The sequence below is a fragment of the Diceros bicornis genome, chromosome 8 (genome assembly GCF_020826845.1).
Source record: "Diceros bicornis minor isolate mBicDic1 chromosome 8, mDicBic1.mat.cur, whole genome shotgun sequence".
Lineage (NCBI taxonomy): Eukaryota > Metazoa > Chordata > Mammalia > Perissodactyla > Rhinocerotidae > Diceros > Diceros bicornis.
Genome location: NC_080747.1, coordinates 23,094,219 through 23,115,122, shown reverse-complemented (window position 1 = coordinate 23,115,122; position 20,904 = coordinate 23,094,219).

Genomic DNA, 20,904 nt, shown 5'->3' with positions numbered 1-20,904 from the left:
ATCTTCTTTTTATGTGCTGTTAAGCAATGAGGCAGAGCATTTTATCATATTTTCATCAAAATTTTAATTCTAAAGTTTTCAATGAATAGAAGCATAAAAATTGAATTATAGGAAAAATAGATACCCTGTAGCAATATTATAGTGATTTCAGAGTGATTTTTAGAAAAGATATATTGGTAAATTTAACTGTGCTGATTGTGCCATGTTGTTATTAGTCTGCTTATTATTCATATTAAAATGCCATTTTTTAAATGAAACAAAATACGAATTCAGTTATTTTGGTATATTTATTATAATTATGGTTTGGTGTCAGTTTCTGTGAAAACAACTCTTTAAACTATCTACTGTTAAAGTGAAAGAATTTTAAATCTATTAAAGTGGATGACAGAAAGATCTGGTGAATAGTTGCAGAAGGTATATGCTGCTTCCCGGAGAGTAACTAGGAAAAGTGGAGTTATTAGAATTTACGGATTTTTTTTTTTCCTGGGGAAGATTGGCCCTGAGCTAACATCTGCATCAATCTTCCTCTATTTTGTATGTGAGTCACTGCCACAGCATGCCTGCCGACGAGTGGTATAGGTCAGCCCCCTGGAACTCAACCTGGGCCACTGAAGTGGAGCGTGTAGAACTCAACCACCAGGCCACAGGGCTGGCCCCTTTACAGATTATTTTTAATACATGTTAGTGGGTTCAAAAAAGAGTTCAATGGGGGCCAGCTTAGTGGCATAGTGGTTAAGTTCACGTACTCTTCTTCAGCAGCCCAGGGTTCGCAGTTTCAGATCCCAGGCACAGATATAAGCACCACTCATCAAGCCATGCTGTGGCGATGTCCCACATGCAAAATAGAGGAAGATTGGCATGGATGTTAGCTCAGGGCCAATCTTCCTCATCAAAAAAAAAAAAAAAGAGTTCAATGGAAAATTTAAGAGATGTACAACATAATGTACAAACATTAATTCTCATATGAAATTAAACTATAAAATTTTTACGTGATTGGTTTTGAAAGTCAATCTGGCATTTTCCTGTCAAAGAATGTAACAACAATGATTGAAATAACTAACATTTATTCAGCATTTGTGCTATGTCAAGCTTTGTGCTAATTATAAAGTATTGAATTTAAACTTCAAAATGAACCTGTGAGATGTTTACTCTTAGTATGCCTATTTAATGAATGAAGCTATTTTAGGAAGCCCATGGAGATTAGATAACTGTACATAGCCAGTAAGTGTCAGAACTTGGATTAAAAACTGTTTGGCGGGAGTACGCTCTTCGACATCGGTCTCAGCAACATCTTTTCAAACACCATGTCTGACCGGGCAAAAGAAACAATAGAAAAAATAAACAAATGGGACTACATCAAACTAAAAAGCTTCTGCACAGCAAAGGAAACCATCAACAAAACGAAAAGACAACCTAACAATTGGGAGAAGATATTTGCAAACTATACATCTGATAAGGGCTTAATCTCCAAAATATATAAAGAACTCATGCATCTCAACAACAACAAAACTACCAACCTAATTAAAAAATGGGCAAAAGACCTGAACAGACATTTCTCCAATGAATATATACAGATGGCCAACAGACACATGAAAAGATGTTCAAAATCACTAACTATCAGGGAAATGCAAATCAAAACTACAATGAGATATCACCTCACGCCCGTCAGAATGGCTGTAATCAACAAGACAGGAAACAACATGTGTTGGAGAGGATGTGGAGAGAAGGGAACTCTCATACACTGCTGGTGGGAGTGCAAACTGGTGCAGCCACTATGGAAAACAGTATGGAGATTCCTCAAAAAATCAAGGATAGAACTACCATATGATCCAGCTATTCCACTGCTGGGTATTTATCCAAAGAACTTGAAAACACCAATTTGTAAAGGTACATGCACCCCTGTGTTCATTGCAGCGTTATTCACCATAGCCAAGACTTGGAAGCAACCTAAGTGCCCATCAAGGGACGAATGGATAAAGAAGATGTGATATATATACACAATGGAATACTACTCAGCCATAAGAAACGAAATCCAGCCATTTGTGACAACATGGATGGACATTGAGGGTATAATGCAAAGTGAAATAAGTCAGAGGGAGAAGGTCAAATACCGTATGATTTCCTTCATTAAGCAGTAGATAATAACAACAATAAACAAACACATAGGGACAGAGATCGGATTGGTGGTTACCAGAGGGGAAAGGGGGAGGGAGGAGGGTGAAAGGGATAATTCGGTACATGTGTGTGGTGATGGGTTGTAATTAGTATTTTGGTGGTGAACATGATGTAATCTATGCAGAAATAGAAGTATAATGATGTACTCCTGAAATTTTTACAATGTTATACACCAATGTTACTGCAATAAACCAAAAATAAAGAAATAAATAAATAATCATATAAAAAAAAAAAAGAAGTAAACTGCAAACTGAAAGAAAAAAAAAAACTGTTTGGCGGGGCCAGGCCCTCTGGCCTGGTGGTTAAATTCAGCACGCTCTGCTTCAGCAGCCCAGGTTCAGTTCCCAGGTGCAGACCTACACCGCTCATCCGTGGCCAAGCTGTGGCGGTGATCCACATGCAAAATAGAGGAAGATTGGCACAGATGTTAGCTCAGGGCAAATCTTCCTCAAGCAAAAAGAGGAAGATTGGCAACAGATGTTATCTCGGGGTGAATCTTTTTCAACAACAAAAAAAAAATCAAAAAACAAAAAACTGTTTAGAGTCGACTTTACTATTTATCAGGTTATATCACCTCTCACAGCAAAAAGAGGAGGAAGGAGCACAAAGAAAAAGTGTAGGTAAATGCATGGTTCTGAGGGATATTTTGTGGGCTCTATCAGTTCAGACAGCGATTTATGTTTAAGGCTTCTCTCTCTTCCCCACTAACTTTGGACCTTAAATTGACTTTCTCCTTCTTGTCCCTCTCCTTGGTCCTGAACACTGATGTTTCACGAATATCTCAACCACACACTCAATTGTCACACAGCAATCTCAGCGTATTCTTATCTTCTTGCCCCAACTCCCAGAACCTCAACCCAGGACATTGTTCCAGGCCTTCCTATGTGCCTAGAATGAGCATTGGGGGCATTTTGTCATTGGACTGTCTATTGCAAATATTTTTAGAAAGTTCATTAAAATGAATGTAAACCTTAATTCTTGATACCGCCATGTATACGCTAACAAACAGATAATAAAACAAAAAAAAATTTTAAGAAAAGATAGTTATCAATGAATCAGAAGAGTGTGGAATAGCCTAACTTTTTGCCTCAGTTTATTATTCATTTTCACTGAAGTATGCTGTGAGTGAAGAGTGGCCAGCCTTTTTTAATCAATCAAAAATACTTTTTGGCTCACTTTGCAAAAAGAAAAAGATTTGGCACTGCTATTTCATTTTGGTTTTATTTCTGCTATTGTCCATCAATCCTTTTCAGACTCCTCCAGGTAGGCAAACTACAGGTTTGCCAACTCTGGAGGATCAGATATGGGATTAAATTTACCTGCTGTTTTAGATTTCCCCAATCCAGGACCTTTATGCAATTATTTCCCTTAATTATTGAATTATATTTCCAACTTCTACTCTTTACAGAGAATATCAAGAATTTCATTAAAAGAAGAGAAATACATTGGTTTGTGAAAGGGAAATGTTATTAGGTTGCTCTGTACTTTCCTAATGTTTAACTTCAAAAGGTTTATTTTAAAGCACATAAATAGTGTATCGAGATCAAGAGTTAATAGAAAATATTCAGAAACCAAGCACACCATCTTTACAAACAAATATCTCGCCAAAGAAGTAGTTTGATATACAGTTTCAGATCTCTGATGATATAGAACTGGGGGTTCTGGTGCAGGAGAATAAACTCAGTAATCCCAGGTGACTGTAGTATGGAGTACAGTCATAATCAAACCTGGCCCTTTGGGTCACATTATGACTTTTCTGGGGCCTAGACACTTCTGTGTTTGTGGGCCCCTTCTTCAACTAACTAAATAAATAATAAAATTGCATTTTATTATTGTTTTGATATAAAGATGAATGTAATCTAGGCTGGTTATGTTCATTTTTTTCTGATTTTACAATAAATTAAAGCATTGTTGTGCACTCTTAAAATTATTATGGGTCCTAAGATGCTATGGCTACTGTGCCTAATGGATAAGTTGGCACTGCTGGTTCAAGGTCAAGGTAGGAAGGTGTGCACATGGTATTATGTAAGGGTCATTTTGTGATTCTGATTTTCCAAAACAACCCAGCTGCTCTCGCTTAATAGTTGAGTACTTTAGCATGCTTTCACTTGGTAGTTGATCTAAGATGTTCACTTTTTATATTGCTCATTTGAATAGAGATCTGTGACTCCTGTGGCCATTATGAAAGTATGATTCAGCCTGAGGCAATAGGAGATTTCAAGATGAATTTTCTTGTCATTTCAGTGAAGCCCTCAATTATAATTTTTCAGATTATCTATTGGGACTATTGAAGGAACAGGGTTTCAGGCATTTATAGGTTGGCATGGAAATGATTGTGTAAAGGCTCTGGAAAACTGGGAAAGGGGTATCCAGGGGATGCTCGTGTACATTTCCAAAACCTGCTATGTCCACTGTCTTTCTCAACTCATTTAATGCCAATAATTTCCTTCCAGCTGTTCAGTCAAAACTCTGGAGACATCCTTGACTCCTTTCTTTCTCTCAGACCCCATAGCAATCAGTGAAGAAACCACATTGTCTCTATCTTCAACAAAGATTCAGAACACTTCTCTCTATACCTTGTTGCTATCACTCTCTGGATTATCGCATTAGCCTCCCAATTTGGTCTCTCAGTTTGTACCCTTTTTCTTCTACTAACTTTTCTCAGCACAGAGGCCAAGGTAGATTCTTTTGAAGAGGAAGGTATTACATGTCACCCATCTGCTTCATATCCTTTAGTACCAATTCTTTTCTCACAAACTAAAAGCCCACGTCCTTACAGCGCCTTACACAGCTCTGCACAATCTGGCCCTTCATTCCCTCCTGATGTCATCTCTTGTTTCTCTCCTCTATGACCACTACATGCTAGAACTATTGGTATCTTGGAATCTACTAGGCAGTCTCAACCTCAGACCCTTTGCACTGAGTGTTCTATCAGATTCCCTTGTTGGTTAATCTCTTCCATCCTTCAATGCATGTCTATGTATATGTCACTTTCTCAATGAGACCAGTGGCATCCACCACTTTTAACCTCTGCCCTAGACTCCTTATTTCTCTTACTAGATCTATTTTGCCATAGCCTTATAACCTCTTAGCATCTTTTACTATCTATTGTTTATTAGTTACTATCTCTCTCCCCAAAAACAGAGATTATTGTCCGATTTTATCTCTAATGTATCCTCAGAGCCTAGGACCATTCCTGACACATAACAGACACTCAGCACATATTTATTAAGTGACTGGAATAAACGAATGTGGGGGCTGGGAGAGTAGGCTGTGAATAAAGAGCTACCAGAGTGGTGGGCTGGTACATCATCAATTGGACCTTAGGCATTGTCTCCTGAATGAAGAGGGTGCTTTGCCAATTTTAATGTTTTACCTGGGACTGGTGCCAGAAACTAGAATTATAAGAATGATCTCCTTCTTTATCCAATTTGCTCAGGTAGAGCAAAAATAAAAGTTTGGTTAAATCTAGTCTTTTTCATTCTTCTAATGATTACCTGTAATCCTGATTTAGAACACATACTGCATGGAGTACAAAAGTCCTTGTTGAAACAGAGGCATTGTTCCAACAGATTTAATGATTTGTGATGTGCACATTGCTGCACTTAGCACTGCCCAACCTGAAAACAGACCAAGATCAGAAGTGAAGATGAGGCTTCAGGCCAGAGGGTCATTGATGCCAGCGGAGAGGGCTGTTATAGTTACTCCTTCCCATCTGCTATGGACCCACCTGGAAATATTATATCTTTATCCTACCCCAACTAAAGCTGAACACTATGGAAGCATGACTATGTCTTGGATATGGATATTCAGGGACATAAAGCTCTAAAGTTTAGGAGACTATTCTATAATTTTAAAAATGCTTTAACTATTTTAGTAGTTATTTTAACAGTTTAACTTTAAACTATTTTAAAAAATACTTCAAGAGCTTTCATGGAGAGATTTGGAGTTATGTTTCAAGGCACTCTATAAAGGACTTCTGGACTTTTCTGAGGAAGCCAAAATTCCAACAGAATAAATTGATAATACTGCAAAGGTTACACTAAAAAATCAAAGTCTGTATCCTACTTCAGAAAACCAACTTGCAAAGAAGCATTGTATTAAAATAGAATAGATCAATTGGTCAGCACAGGCATTCAGGAAGGTTGTATATTGATTACTCACTTCTGTGCATAAGAATTTCTCTGTCTCTCTCTCTTTTTGTTTCTGTTTGGAAGCTCATGATTTTTTTTTTTTTTTTTTTTTTTTTTTTTTTTTTGTGAGGAGATCAGCCCTGAGCTAACATCCGCCAATCCTCCTCTTTTTTTCGCTGAGGAAGACGGCCCTGGGCTAACATCGGTGCCCATCTTCCTCCACTTTATATGGGACGCCGCCACAGCATGGCTTACCAAGCAGTGCGTCGGTGCGCGCCCGGGATCCGAACCAGCGAACCCCGGGCCGCCGCAGCGGAGCGCGCGCACTTAACCGCTTGCGCCACCGGGCCAGCCCCTCATGATTTTTTTTTTTTCATGAGTTTGCATTCATATGCCTTTTCTAATCCTATCCCCTTCTACATTCTTATAAACACCCTGAAACAACCACGTCATTATAGACACTGAACAGGCCATGCACATAGTTTTCCTTAACCTAGATTTCCCTTCATCTCATTCTGTGAGCCTTCTCATTAGCCTTCCCATTAGCCTTCCCATCTTTAAGGCTCACCTAAAATACCTATTCCTTTCTAACATCTTCCCTAATATCTGGGTGAGACTATATGGATCTTTTCTCTGAGCTCTGGTGGCACATTCCAATTACTTCGATTAGGCACACATATCACCCTGTTTAGCATTAGAGTGAATATTTTACAGACTTGTCTCATCTGTTTATAGTATGTCCTTTGAAATTAAAATTAGTGTGCTTCGTAATTTTTTAACCCAAATGCTTAAGTATAACAAGATTCCTGTGGATATTTGTTGACTTGAAATGAGACGATTTACCAGGAGCCTGATGTCCATCTCCAGAAATTTAAATAACTACTCTTGAAGAGCGCTTAGATTTACCTATGTGACTTCAGAGGTAGTGTTTGGGAAAATAGGTGGAAAGTCAAAAAAAATTTTAACAACGTTGAAGATGCTCAAAAATGAAATGAATATTCTTGATTTTATAGTGGCAGTATTCTAACTTATACTAAATAAAGACTTGTCAGAAATATTGAAGAATCTGTTAAAGTGTCAAATATTCTGTTACTTGAAGGTTTCTCCCATATTTGATATTCTATGACTCTGTGATTCTGCAATTCACATCACTAGAAAGCGTGCTTTAATCTATTAAGGTATAATCATTAATTCAGAGATTCGTTTGGAAAAGAAAATGATATAATGCATGTAAAAATACCTAAGACCACTCATGCACAAAATAAGTATATTTTAAACAAACCTGGGAAGCAGTGTAATATTTGAAAAAAAAATCGGTGTGTCTTTAGAGTCGTTACACTCTCACATATCAGTATATAATTATTTATTAAAGGTATACATAAGTGGCTCAGAAGTGAAAATATCTCTTTGGACTGGAAGTGTCAGAGCAAATCTCATGCAGATTAGATGTAGGTGGTGAGACTGAGCTCTTGGTCCTCATGTTCAACCATTTAGTGGTTACCTCTATCTGGACATCCCCCAAACGTCCTAAAATTATCCAAAGCACAGAAACTGTCATGCTAACCAAATCTACCCCTTCTGATATGTTCTCTGATTGTTAGATAGTAGTCAAAACATTGTCTGTATTACTGATAATTCCCAGATGTGGTTTCAGTTAAACTCAAATGTGCCTGTTCACTACACCCCAGAATTAGACAGACTTACCCACCCAGTCTTAGAAAGAATTGGATTGAGGTACATACCTCCAGGTTTGGAGGTTTGCTAGGTAAGACTTAGAGTTGCAGTGTCCAATGTGGTAGCCATTAGCTACATGCAGTTAATGAACACTTGAAATGTGCAGAATCCAAATTGATGTGTGCAACAAGTGTAAAACACACATCGAACTCCAAACACTTAGTACTAAAAAGAATCTAATGTATCTCATCAATATGTTTTTATATTTATTATATATTGAAATAATATTTTGAATACATGGTATTAAATAAACTATATTATCCTGTTTGTTTTTCCATTTCTTTCAAGCCTCCTTGCTTAATGTTCTTCAGTGCGACTTCATATGCTGTCTATAATTAAGTATAAATTTCATAGCAAGGTATAAAAGGCTCTTCATGATATAGTCCCTCCTCTACCTCCAACTTCATACTTTCTATTCCAGCAGCAAGAATATCTTTAAGATTAAAAACCAAGCAAATTTTCTCTTGAATCTGGGTTCTTGTGCATTTACTCATTTTTCCTGGAACAGCTCTACCCAACTCTAGATCTGACTAAAGCTTTTTGATCTTCAGCTTTTTAATCCCAATATTATGTCATCTATGAAACCTTCTAGAATCTCAGGACTGAGGATGTATCCTTCCTATGTCCTCCTATAGCAACCTGTAGTTAACTTAATCACACAGTATTTAATCGCCCCTTTACTTGTTTGTCCCATCCGCTTCAAGTTCTTGGAGGTCACCTTATGTGACTTATTCCTTTCAACCTCACAGTGCATAGAGCCTTGCCTTATATAACAGATGTTTCAAATGTATGTGGAATATAGAAAGGAATACATGAACCAGTGAAAAAAATCTCTTCAATTTATTGTAAGAATAAAATTCCTTTATATAGATGAAAAAACATTTTGCAAACTCCAGCTTGTGATTTTATTATGGTTTATTATTTTATTATGATTATTCTTTTGTTATGATTAAAGTATGGAAATATGTTTCATCATGTCCTCTGCGCCTAGGATTTTCCCCTATACATAGTTTATGTATAATAAAAGTGTCTGAATAAATGAGTGACTAAAATAGTCACTCCTATAGTTTAAAAATCTAACATAAAGTAAGTTATCAGAGCATAAAAATACGTTATTGCAATATTGTACTTTTTGATCTGAATTAGCTTTCTAAGTCTCCTTTCCACATGCATTTCTTTACTCAGCTAAAAACATGCACTCTGCAAGTTTTAAAATGGCTATTCCTTTCTATTTGTCTTTTGCTTCTCATGAATTAGGACAGCACACATTTCTGCACTACCCAAAGCCAAACTCTTAAGCTGTTTCCATTATACATTCATTCCAATCGAAATAATGACTTCCATTGACTACAGTGTTAGAGGCCAGCGGAGCCAAATCAGCCGCAGCTGCGTTGTTTTATAACAGAAGATAATGTTATACCCGCTGTAGTTACAAATGTGACTTCCTCAGAGTTCAAATACTCTTGGAGCTACACTGTGATTTGATGTCTAATGGTCAACTCATGTTCTGGGGATTAAGTTAATTAAAACAGTTGCCCTACTCTATTAAAGCTCCCTGTAGACTAATTATTAAAGTGCCAAGCACCATTACAGACCTACAGCAATTGAAAGTCACAAAGGGAGTTGCTTATATTATGGGAACTCCAGAACTCAGTAGATTATCGCCTGTAGTAAAAGAACATGCACACTGAGAAGTAGATTACCTTCTCCACAGCCACTGTGCTATTATAAAATGTACAAAGGAAAAGCCAAATGTACAAGCATTTGGATTCATAGCCTTTAGAATCTGCAATTTCCAAAGCTAGTCAAATACCAGAAAAGCAGCTTGGTAAAGCCAAAGGGCTCTGTTCAGGGACTCAGGAGCATAACTTTGAGTCCCAGATCTCCCTCTAACTGTCTGGGTAAGCTCAGATAATTCCCTTCATTTTAGGCATCAAATACTTCATCTATAAAATAAAGAGTATATATGTGACCAGTGATTCCATTTTAACATATTTTGCATTAATCGGGGCTTTTACCAAACAAAATCTGGATAAAAAGGTATAAGGGGTGGTATGAAGTGACGAATGCAGACCTCCTCCTCTTTAGAAATCTCCAAAGAACTCTGCTGCATAGAATATACTTAAAGAGCTTTTGTATTCTTTACTGGTGTGGAAAGCGGATGCTTAATTTTGCTTTTTTTTTGGTGAATCCCACAGAAGTTATAAGCAAACAAATTAAAAATTTTTTTCTTAATACACTTTTTCTTAACATGTGCATTTTCTTTCCACAATAAGTCAACAGTAGTCGCAATAATAAATAAAAATTTTGTGTGTATGTGAAGAAGATTAGCCCCGAGCCAACATCTGTTGTTAATCCTCCTCTTTTTGCTGAGGAATATTGGCCCCTGGCTAACATCCATACCCCTCTTCCTCTACTTTATATGGGACATTGTCACAACATGGCTTCATAAGCAGTGGGTCGGTGCACGCCCTGGATCTGAACCCACAAACCCTGGGCTGCCGAAGCGGAGCATGCGAACTTAACCACTATGCCACTGAGCGAGCCCCAATAAATCAAAAATTTTGATACTTGTATTAAAATAATGGAAAAAGCACTGGTTGTAAAGTTAGACTGACCTAGGTTTTAATTACAAATTTAATAGTTCCTCGGATTCGGGACAAATTGTTTCTCCTCTTGGAATTTTGGTCCACATCTAACCACCCCCCCACACAAAAATATACATATATGTTACCCATATCATAACTCCATTGCCAGAATTTAGTAGGACATACTCACTCACCCACCCATTCATTCAGTGGGCACTTAAACTTATTTCCCTTTCACCTTTATAGAGCAAACAGATAATATCCTTTTTAGAGTATGCTTAATATGATCAGATTTTATTTTATTTCTGAAGGTTGGGCTGTTGTTCAAGACATTTAATAGTGGGGTACATGGCATTTTATGTTATAGTCTGATAAAAATGCCATTATCACAGATATAGGAACACAAATTTTGAAAACCGTTGGGATGAGAAAAATCAAGGCAAGGAATTGGATAGGTCTGTAGATAATTATTCTCTCAAGGTTATCTATGAGCTATCACAGCATCAGATATTTGGCTGCTATATTACATGTAGTTGACTTTCAAGCCTGCAAGTCATTAAGATATAGGACTTAGATCTTTTCATTTTAGATATGTCATCACAGAAATATATTTAAAAATCAGCTTTCTATATTAACTTTCCATTTATGTAAGTTTAATATCAGCTAGTAATATTATTGTTACTTGTCAGCCAGCAAATCAGTTTGGGAACCATTTTGTGTAGTCAATAAATCATCTTGTAAAATCTCTTTTCTCACTAGAGTTAACAGCAATACCTATTAGGAAACAGCGGTTCTCATTATTACTCCAAGAGGTGCTAGGGCATCAAAGTTTATAAGCTCTGGCAGAGCTCATTCATCAAGGTAGGAAATCTGCTTCCAGCATTAAAACAGAGGCTAAGAAACACCAGAGACCAGTATTTGGATGAAATAAGCAGCAATAAAAAAAAGGAGAGTTACAGAGAGAAGAAAATATAGTTTATCTAAAGTTATATGCATGAATTGATATATATAATATATATATACAACTATTGATATAGCCTTGCTCTTTACAAGTATACAAAGGTTAATGGCTTAATTTACAGAGTTCTGTGCTTAGAAAAAGAAAAAAAGAAGGCTACAATTGTTTGAAAGATATTTTTAAACAGATGCTTCATTTACTCTGATGATAAATCTAGATACTCAGAAATTATGTCCAATAATATTATTGACTACTTGATGGTGCTATAAAATGCAATAACAAGAGAAGTTAACCTGTATTTGAAAACATGCAGCTAGAATAACCTCAAGATTCATTCTGACTGGGTCTTTCAATCAAGTCAAGGTGTAGGGTACATTTATTTTCTCAGAAGCGTGGATGACAGAGTCACAAAAAAATTTACTACTCATAGTTTCTAGGGGGATACAGACCAGGATGCTGGTTCCCAAAAATAACAAATGAGATGATTCTCAGGTTATGCTTATTGATTCATGGGCCTTATATGAACAAAAAAATTGGGTAATTTCACAGTTATCTTTTATTGCTATATAGAAATTTTTGATCTAATTATCCAAATTCCTTAATGTTGGTCATGTTTTAAAATATGCAAACATAAATAGATCCAAAATGGCATCAGTTTCTTCAGTTGTGCAAACATGATAATAGATAACTAATGTTACACACCTAATTTTACAAAAGCATTATTATCAGTCATTAATAAGATTTCAACAGCCGTGGCCCATCACTAACCTAGATTGATCACATTAACAGAGTAATTGCTGACTGTCCACTTAACAGAGCTATTACACATAGACAAATTTGTTGCTGTTTGCTAGAGATTCTGGAGGGATAACTAACCTTATTTACCATCTGCATTCCCCGAAATATAGAATAAAACATATCACACCAAATAACCTTGTTCTTTCAAACCTAGGAAATGTATCTGTATGATCGTTTGCATTTGTTGGATGAAAAGCAGAAAAAAGGAGAATATCAGACTGATTTATTACCTATCATAGAGCTGTCTTTTTCTTCCAAATTTTTGGAGCTCTTCTCAAGATGAATGGCAAGTTCACTGAGCTTCAGAGGTTGTCTTGGCTGCTGCAGATTGGATGGGATTCTGACAGCTGTGGAGACCAGTAATTCCACAGGCAGTCTCTGGCCATGCCTGTTGGCCTTTTAGCTCCTAAATGAGACCCCTTCAATGTCTAGCGTGGCTGCCATAGAAAGATTCCTAGTCATAAAAGATATTTTTTTTTATATGGAATCCTCTCATCTTCAGTCTGACATCGTAAATCAGAGCCAGCATCAGGAGCCACAGAGAGGAGAAGAATTATTTAGAAAGCGGTGTTAAATCACCACCCTGAATTTTACATAAAACACTTGGTAAATCACAAACATACAACAGAGTTATTTCATAATAACACAGTAAGTAACCAACAGCACACTATAAATCAACCTGTGGCGTAACTATATTTTTAGGTCTAACATCTCCAACATGAAAAACACTCAATTTACCTAAAATGTTTTCTGTTGTTTCCAGTTGCTGACTGGCTAGTGACACCATTACCAATTGTAGAGCAAATAAATTTAGAATAAATATGTGTGGAAGGACCATTTCAACGTCTGAGAGCAATTACAATCAAAGCATACTATATTTTCTCGTTATCAAATGAATATGAGCTGGAACAACTTCAATACTGCTGTTTTATTATCATTTAAATGTGTTTCTAGCACATAAGACATTGGCGGTATCGGGCAACTGGCTTTTGATCACAACAAAAATCTAGTTTTCAGCTCTGGGCCATTGCTTTCTGAGAGGACTTCTTGAAGAATAATAAGAAGCAGGGAAGGTTCAGTAGAATTTGTCTCTATAGCCTCATGCTTTGTGTCTGTGTCTCTGTCTCTCTATCTTCTTTCCTCTCTCTATCTGTTCATTTTCCCAGGTTGCTGGGATTTTCTTATTTTTTCATTTTTACAACATTTAGAAACATATTTATCCTACTTATTTGACTAAGTTTCTATTTAATGTGTGGAAAAATAATGCCTTATTATTTTTTTTTTTTTGCTAAATCTGTATTTGGCTACATAGCTAAATAATCAGTCACCAAATTGGTGAACAGAATAATAAACTATAAAAAAAGACTCTTCTGAGCTATAGCAAAATTGTGAATTTTGAATTTTCATGTGTTATCCAATACACATAGAATGGCTGATCATAGGGTAAGTTGTAACTACAGTAAAATTGCTATGTCTATTTGATGCAAATAGGAAAATAATTTTCAAAAAAAAATACATAAGAAGATATATAGAAATACATCACAGCTATATTTAAAAATATTTAATAATATTGTTTTCTGATCACAAAAGCAGAATTTTCTATTTGTAAGTACTCTGGCAACTACTATAAATGTATAATTTACAAAGTAAAATAGCAATCTAGATATTGTTTGAGAGGGCATGACTGTGATGCACTGAAAAACAGAGACATCACTGAGGAGCTGTGGTGGTAGAACTTCCTGGAATCCATTAAGGTGTTGAGGAAAGATGTTCACAAACAAAATTTCCTGAGCGTGGTGTCAGGAGAAGCTTCTTGCTGCTGTTGATCTACCCATAATGCTCTGCAGAATCCCAGTCCAGGAGAAAATCATTATACTATAGAAGCCTGACCCTGGAGAGGCCACTCATGCTGCAGGAGTGAAACTCTGGAAAAGCACCTTGCTCTGCAGGAACCCACTGAAATAGCATACTGGAAGCACGTAGAAAAACTGCTTTCTCTTGCAATGTCTCTGAAGCGCTCTCTCCTGACAAAGGTTAATGTGTACCAGCTGACAAAGAGAAAATATTTAGAGAGCTCAGCTCCATTTTCTCACAGCCAGCAATGAAGGGTGAATTTGAAACTTCAAGGATATAAATTGATAATTGACACAATATTGTGAAAATAAAAAATATATATATTAAAAATATAAGATTTGATCAAAGATATGAAGAGATTGAAGGAATTATCCAGAGGAGGACATTTTCAGGCAGAGGGGAGCATGTTGGAATATGCTTGCTGTTACTGAGTACTAGCAAAGGGACCAATATGGCTAGAATAGAGTGAATGATGATGAGATGATTGGAGACAAGAACTGAAAGGAAAAAGAGCAACTGTATCACATAGGGCATTTTATACTTTTGTAAGATGTTGACTCTGAGGGAAGAGGAGAACTATTACAGAGTTTTGAGCAGGGAAGGACTATGATTTGACTTTCACTTATGAAATTAACTCTGGCTGCTGTTTTGAGAACAAATTATAATGAGTGGGGTCAAGTATAGTGGAAAGGAGATCTGTTAGAAAGTTATTGCACTAAGCCAAATGAAAATCAATGCTTGCTCAAATGCAAGCATTATCAATGGAGGTTATGAGCAATGGTCAATTCTAGACATATTGAGACTTGAAAGAATCAGTAGATTTTCGTGACAGATTGAATGTGGAACCAAGGAAGACTTCACAGTTTTTGGCCTGAACAGCTAGAGTTATGGAGTTGCCATCAACTTACATTGGAAGACTTCCTTTGAGCGGAATAGGGAAAACTTCAGATTTCAGTTTCGGTCTTACACATTTTTATATGTCTACTAAATGGCCATTTGGAGATAACAAGTAAATGTCAAGGAAGTAGTTGGATATATAAGCATCTGAAGATCAGCAAAGAGTCTGAGCTAGAGATATAAATTTTGATTGTGTGGCATATAGATTTTGAATTTTGAAACAAATATTACCTGAAAATTCATTCAAGTTCTCAAATTTATTAATATATTGTATAAATCAGTCTATTATAATTATTTTCATCCAATGTGCATGTGTTTGGGGACTTATTTTCTGTTTTGTTTGATTGTGCTAATCTAATTAATTTATATTATTTTTTTAATTTGTTCAAAGAAGAGTTTTGGATATTTTGATAATCTTGCTTTAAAAATTTATTCAGGGGGCCGGCCCCATGGCTTAGCGGTTGAGTATGCGTGCTCCCCTACTGGCAGCCCGGGTTCCGATCCCGGGCGTGCACCAACGCACTGCTTGTCCAGCCATGCTGAGGCCGCGTCCCACATACAGCAACTGGAAGGATGTGCAGCTATGATGTACAACTATCTGCTGGGGCTTTGGGGAGAAAAAAGAGGAGAATTGGCAATAGATGTTAGCTCAGAGCCGGTCTTCCTCAGAAAAAAGAGGAGGATTAGCACGGATGTTAGCTCAGGGCTGATCTTCCTCACACAAAAAATAAAATAAAATAAAATAACTAACTAAATAAATAAATAAATAAAAATTTATTCAGGGGCCGACCTGGTGACGCAAGCAGTTGGGTGCGGGTGCTCCACTGCGGTGACCGGGGGTTCGCCAGTTCGGATCACAGGCACACAACGACGCACTGCTTGGCAGGCCATGTTGTGGTGGTGTCCCAGGTAAAGTGGAGGAAGATGGGCACAGATGTTAGCCCAGGGCCAGTCTTGCTCAGCAAAAAAAGAGGAGAATTGGCAGATGTTAGCACAGGGCTGATCTCCTCTCCAAAAAAAAAAAAAAAAATTTATTCAATTATTTATGTGTAATTTTATTTTTATTGCCATTTCTGCTTTCTTTAATCCTCTTTAACTTTATGATCAATATATTTAATTTCTTTTTTTGTGTGTCTTCAGTAATAAAAGTATTGAGTACCGTGAATATTATTCTAGATGTACCTCTTACCACAGCCCATACATTGTAATCTATAAAAACTTAATCATTGTTATGTTCTACATATTCTGTGATTGTGATTTGTATTTCCTCTTTAAGGACTTTAGGAGATAGGTAGTCTCCATGCTTGTCTCTCTCTCTCAGTCACTCTTTCTCTCTCTCAAATACACACACACACACACACACACACACACACACACACATACCCTTCTAATATTGCATAATGTAAGAAAATGTGAATTTCCTTTGTCGAAATTTTTAAAAAATTTTGTCTTGATAATTTCTGTGATAAAAAATAGTTCATTTTATAAAATAGTCTCATGGTGTTAGAAAAGGATGCTCTCTGCAGGGTATAGTTTGGTACATGATCTATTTCATTAATTTTATTAATCACACTCATTTATTTTTCCCTAATTATTCTTTCAGTGTCAAAAAGAGGTTTGTTATAATGTCCTCTTATGAAGGAGCTTCTCTGTTTCTCTCTAAATTTTCTTGATTATTTGCTTGTATATTTCAGAGCTAAACTATTTATAGTCAACATAACCATCTCAATTGTTTTTTATTACTGCATTTACCTTTCATTATTATAAAATGATTCTCTTTCTTTTTTATTTTTCACCATTTTTTTGCCTGATGTTGGTATCATAATATCTTTGTTTATTTATTTGGAAAGATCATGGCATAAAAATACCCATACGTTTAGTTATTTGAGTCATGTTGTTTATAATGATAACTTTCGAAGGCAGTCTAATGTTTATTTAGTACTTTAGTGCTACTTTAAAGTTACATGGCTTGATTTTGAGTTTTTCTATGAATTTTAACTTTATAAACAGCTATCTATTCACAAACATTGTTAAAAGATAGACTGAGGCATATTGCAAATTTTAAGAGTTTATGTGAGCAAAACTCAATTTGAATCAGGCAGCATCCAATCTAGCAGATAAAAAGGAGCTTCTAGGATCTATACAAAATGAAACTTTTATAGGCAGAAGGGAGCAGAAACAAGGAGGACATACCAGGCAAAAAAAGTGGTTTAGCTATTGCAAGGTTACTTCCCTTTAGGGGTTGGCAGGAAGCTATCAGGCGGATTACCTAACTCGTGCTGAGCAGATGATTCCTGATTGACTGGTTTAAGATTCCATTTCTGGGAGAGTTAAAACTATAATTAAGGTAAGTCTCAGTTTGGTGATGTGAGGCTTAGCATAAGTGACTCCATTTTGGGCCTGTTGTCTTATTTTTAACAATACACATATATATAGGAACGCACATAAATACAATCATGCATCACTTAAAGATGGGGATACGGTCTGAGAAATGCACTGTTAGGTGATCTCATCATTATGTGAACATCATAGAGTGCACTTACATGAACTTACATGGTATAGCCTACTACACACATGGCTATATGGTATTAACCTTATGGGACCACTGTCATATACGTGATCCAGTTGTTGACCAAAACATCGTTACGAGGCACATGACTGTACATATACATGTTTGAAAATATAGATGCACGTATATTTAAATACGTAAACTTAAGAATAATTAGAAAATAAATAACATCTGGTCTTTTCTATTTTTGTAAGTTATTTTAAGCTCTCTCTATCCTCCATCTCCTATCCACACCCTGGTATTTAACATGTTCTGAGATTTTTCCCCAACCTACTATCATCAGATTATTTTTAAAATTTGGATTATGTAAGGTCAGTACAGTGGTACAATGGTTAAGTTTGGTGTGCTTCACTTTGGATGCCCAGGGTTCACAGGTTTGGATCCCGGGCGCGGACCTACATTACTTGTCAAGCCATGTTGTTGTGGCATCCCACATACAAAATAGAGGAAGATGGGCACAGATATTAGCACAGGGCCACTCTTCTTCAAGCAAAAAGAGGAAGATGGGCAAACAGGTGTTAGCTCAGGGCCAATATTTCTCACAAAAAAAAATGGATTATGTAGCTTTTCTTTTAGGTACTATAGATTTATATTCTATTTTTTAACTGTTATCCCATAAGTATTATGAATGCACACATACTTACCCACATATGTGTGGATATGTGTGTATTATATACGAATTCCATGCACCTAATAGTTCATATAAGCAATTTCTAATCAATTTTTTTTAAAGAGAGTCATGTTTGTCAATGAGAATTTTCATTGTAATTTTACTAATCCTGCTAGAAAAGTTGAAGAAATCCTCAAGATATCACTAATGTTCAGTATGATCTGCCTGATGGCAGTAACAAGTGCTTGTGGAACAATTATTAGGCCTCAGATCATACCCTGTGTGCTTTATATCCATTAATTTACGGATTCTTGTAATAATCTTATGAGTTCTGTGCTATCCCCATTTTGCACAAGGGTAAATTGAATCACTCAAAGTTGGATAACTTGATCATGCTCATACCCCTAAAAAGTGTTAGAGCTGAGCTTTAAATTGAGGTCCAAAGTAGTTCAAAGCCAATGTTTTTAATCTCCAATACGTTCTCCCTGACACCATCTTGAATAATGAACATCTAATTTCTGTAGTGAAGGTTATTTTTATTTTTGTATTTTCTCGTGGTTAATTACTTTGAACCCTCAAAATCATACCTTTCATTGCAACATATATGTGTGGTTGTATTTTTTATTTCCCCTGGATTTCGGAGAAGAGCCCCTTCATGCTTTTACTAAAATAGAGATTATCTTTGACTTTGTACCTAGCAAGTGTTTTTAGGTTCTTAGATCTTAGGAATTTCAACAGCAAGAAATCAAGGCTGCAAAGTCAAAAAATTATATGAAATAGATTTTCTTATTTATGGACTTTGAACTCAACAAATATTGAGCCAACAATGAAATATTGAATTTCACACTAATTTTCTCTCCTTTGCTTAATTGCCAACTGAAGGCTTTAGCAGAGAAAGTGCAGGAAATATCCATGATGGTTATGATTCTTGAAGGCTTGACACAATTCTCTGCTGAAATTAAGTTGACTTGTTTTGAACCTCAATCCAATTGCAGAATTTCACTGATCTTTATTTACTTAAAAAGCTTTTCCCTACCTACTCATAAGTTATTTTTTTAATGTTCTGTTCTGTACTAGAATTGGCATCGTATATCATTTGATATACCAGCTGCTAATTAACTGAGTGAGTGAAATTTGAGTTTTCAGTGATTAAAAGACCTAACTCTCTATTCAAATTGTATTTGCTATTTTAATTTTTTTCTTTGACTTAAAATAAAGCTGGTAGTGGGTGATCCTGGAACATAGATTTCCTTCTTGACTTTGTAAGAGTAGTATTTCATTACAAGGTTTATAGCCACCTTGGACCTTCAAAACCTGGAATTCCTAGTTTAAGGATTTTGTGAACTGTGAAAAAATGTTACTTAATAATGCTCAAGCCAGCAGAATGAGCATAGTGTTCAGGAGTAGATGTTCTCTGGTGCACCTCATTGCAGCCTTCATTTTTGAATTATACTCACCCTTTCAATGTGATTATTGACTGAATTATGCTATTCTGTCAAAGGCCAATTTCCACTGTGGTCCTGTGGGAAAGAAGACTTAATATTCAGTTAATTACATTTGTCCTATTAAGCCTGAAAATCTCATTACCTCTCCAAATCCTCAATTTCTATTGCTCATAGGTGAGAATATTGATGTCTTCCCACACCCCGCAATCCCCATGGCAGTGCACACTGTCATTCAATTGTCCCTAATTTAAAAGGAGTCGTAAGTTCAGCTCTGTAGAATTACAAGGGTCAGGAGTTATAAACATGTTGCTGCAGCTTCTGTCAGTCTATGGTTTAGTTTGTAATCTGTGTCTTGAAAAACGTCAGTCATGTAAATTTGCTTCTCTTAAAAGTAAATAGTATTTTATACAGTTTAAGGGTTTACAAATTGCTCGTATATATATATATATATATATGTATATAGTCAATCATTTCTCTAAGTATCATTATTATCCAGCTTTACAGATGAAGAAATGGAGGGCCAGAGAGTCAAACTATTTTATTTAGGTCACTCAATTTACAAATGTGGTACCAAAATTCAAATGTGTATGCCCTATTTCACAATTTTCCATTTTCCCTGAGAAGTACTTTGAGAGCACAGACTCTAGAGCCAGATTACCAAGATGTGAATGCTAGTTCTGGGCACTTATCTGTTAGGTAGCCTTGGCAAAATTGCTTGCACTCCGTGAATAGAGTAATAAAAATAGTATACCTTGTACAACCATATACAGTTGTTGTGAGATTAAAATGAGTAAGAAATTGAATTCAAAGCACTTGAAACCATTCCTGGCACAAGCTCGCTCTATATAACAGCTATCTTTGATTATTATCAGACTGAATTCCCTTCCAATACTAAACCAGAATCATGCTGATAGAATACACAATAGCTGGATAGCATGGATGTCTCCCACCTTCTTTCCAGGATGATGACTAAATAGCATAGCTGAGCCTCCTTGAAGAGTTGGAATTTTGCAGGTAAAACAGCTTAAAACATACTTTTTTTCTGTTTTGAGATAAATAGTCTAATTTAGTGGTGTTTAATACATTACAGTGGGTTTCCTACCCTGGTTGTGAAAAAGGAAACAGATAATTAGCAATGCTAAT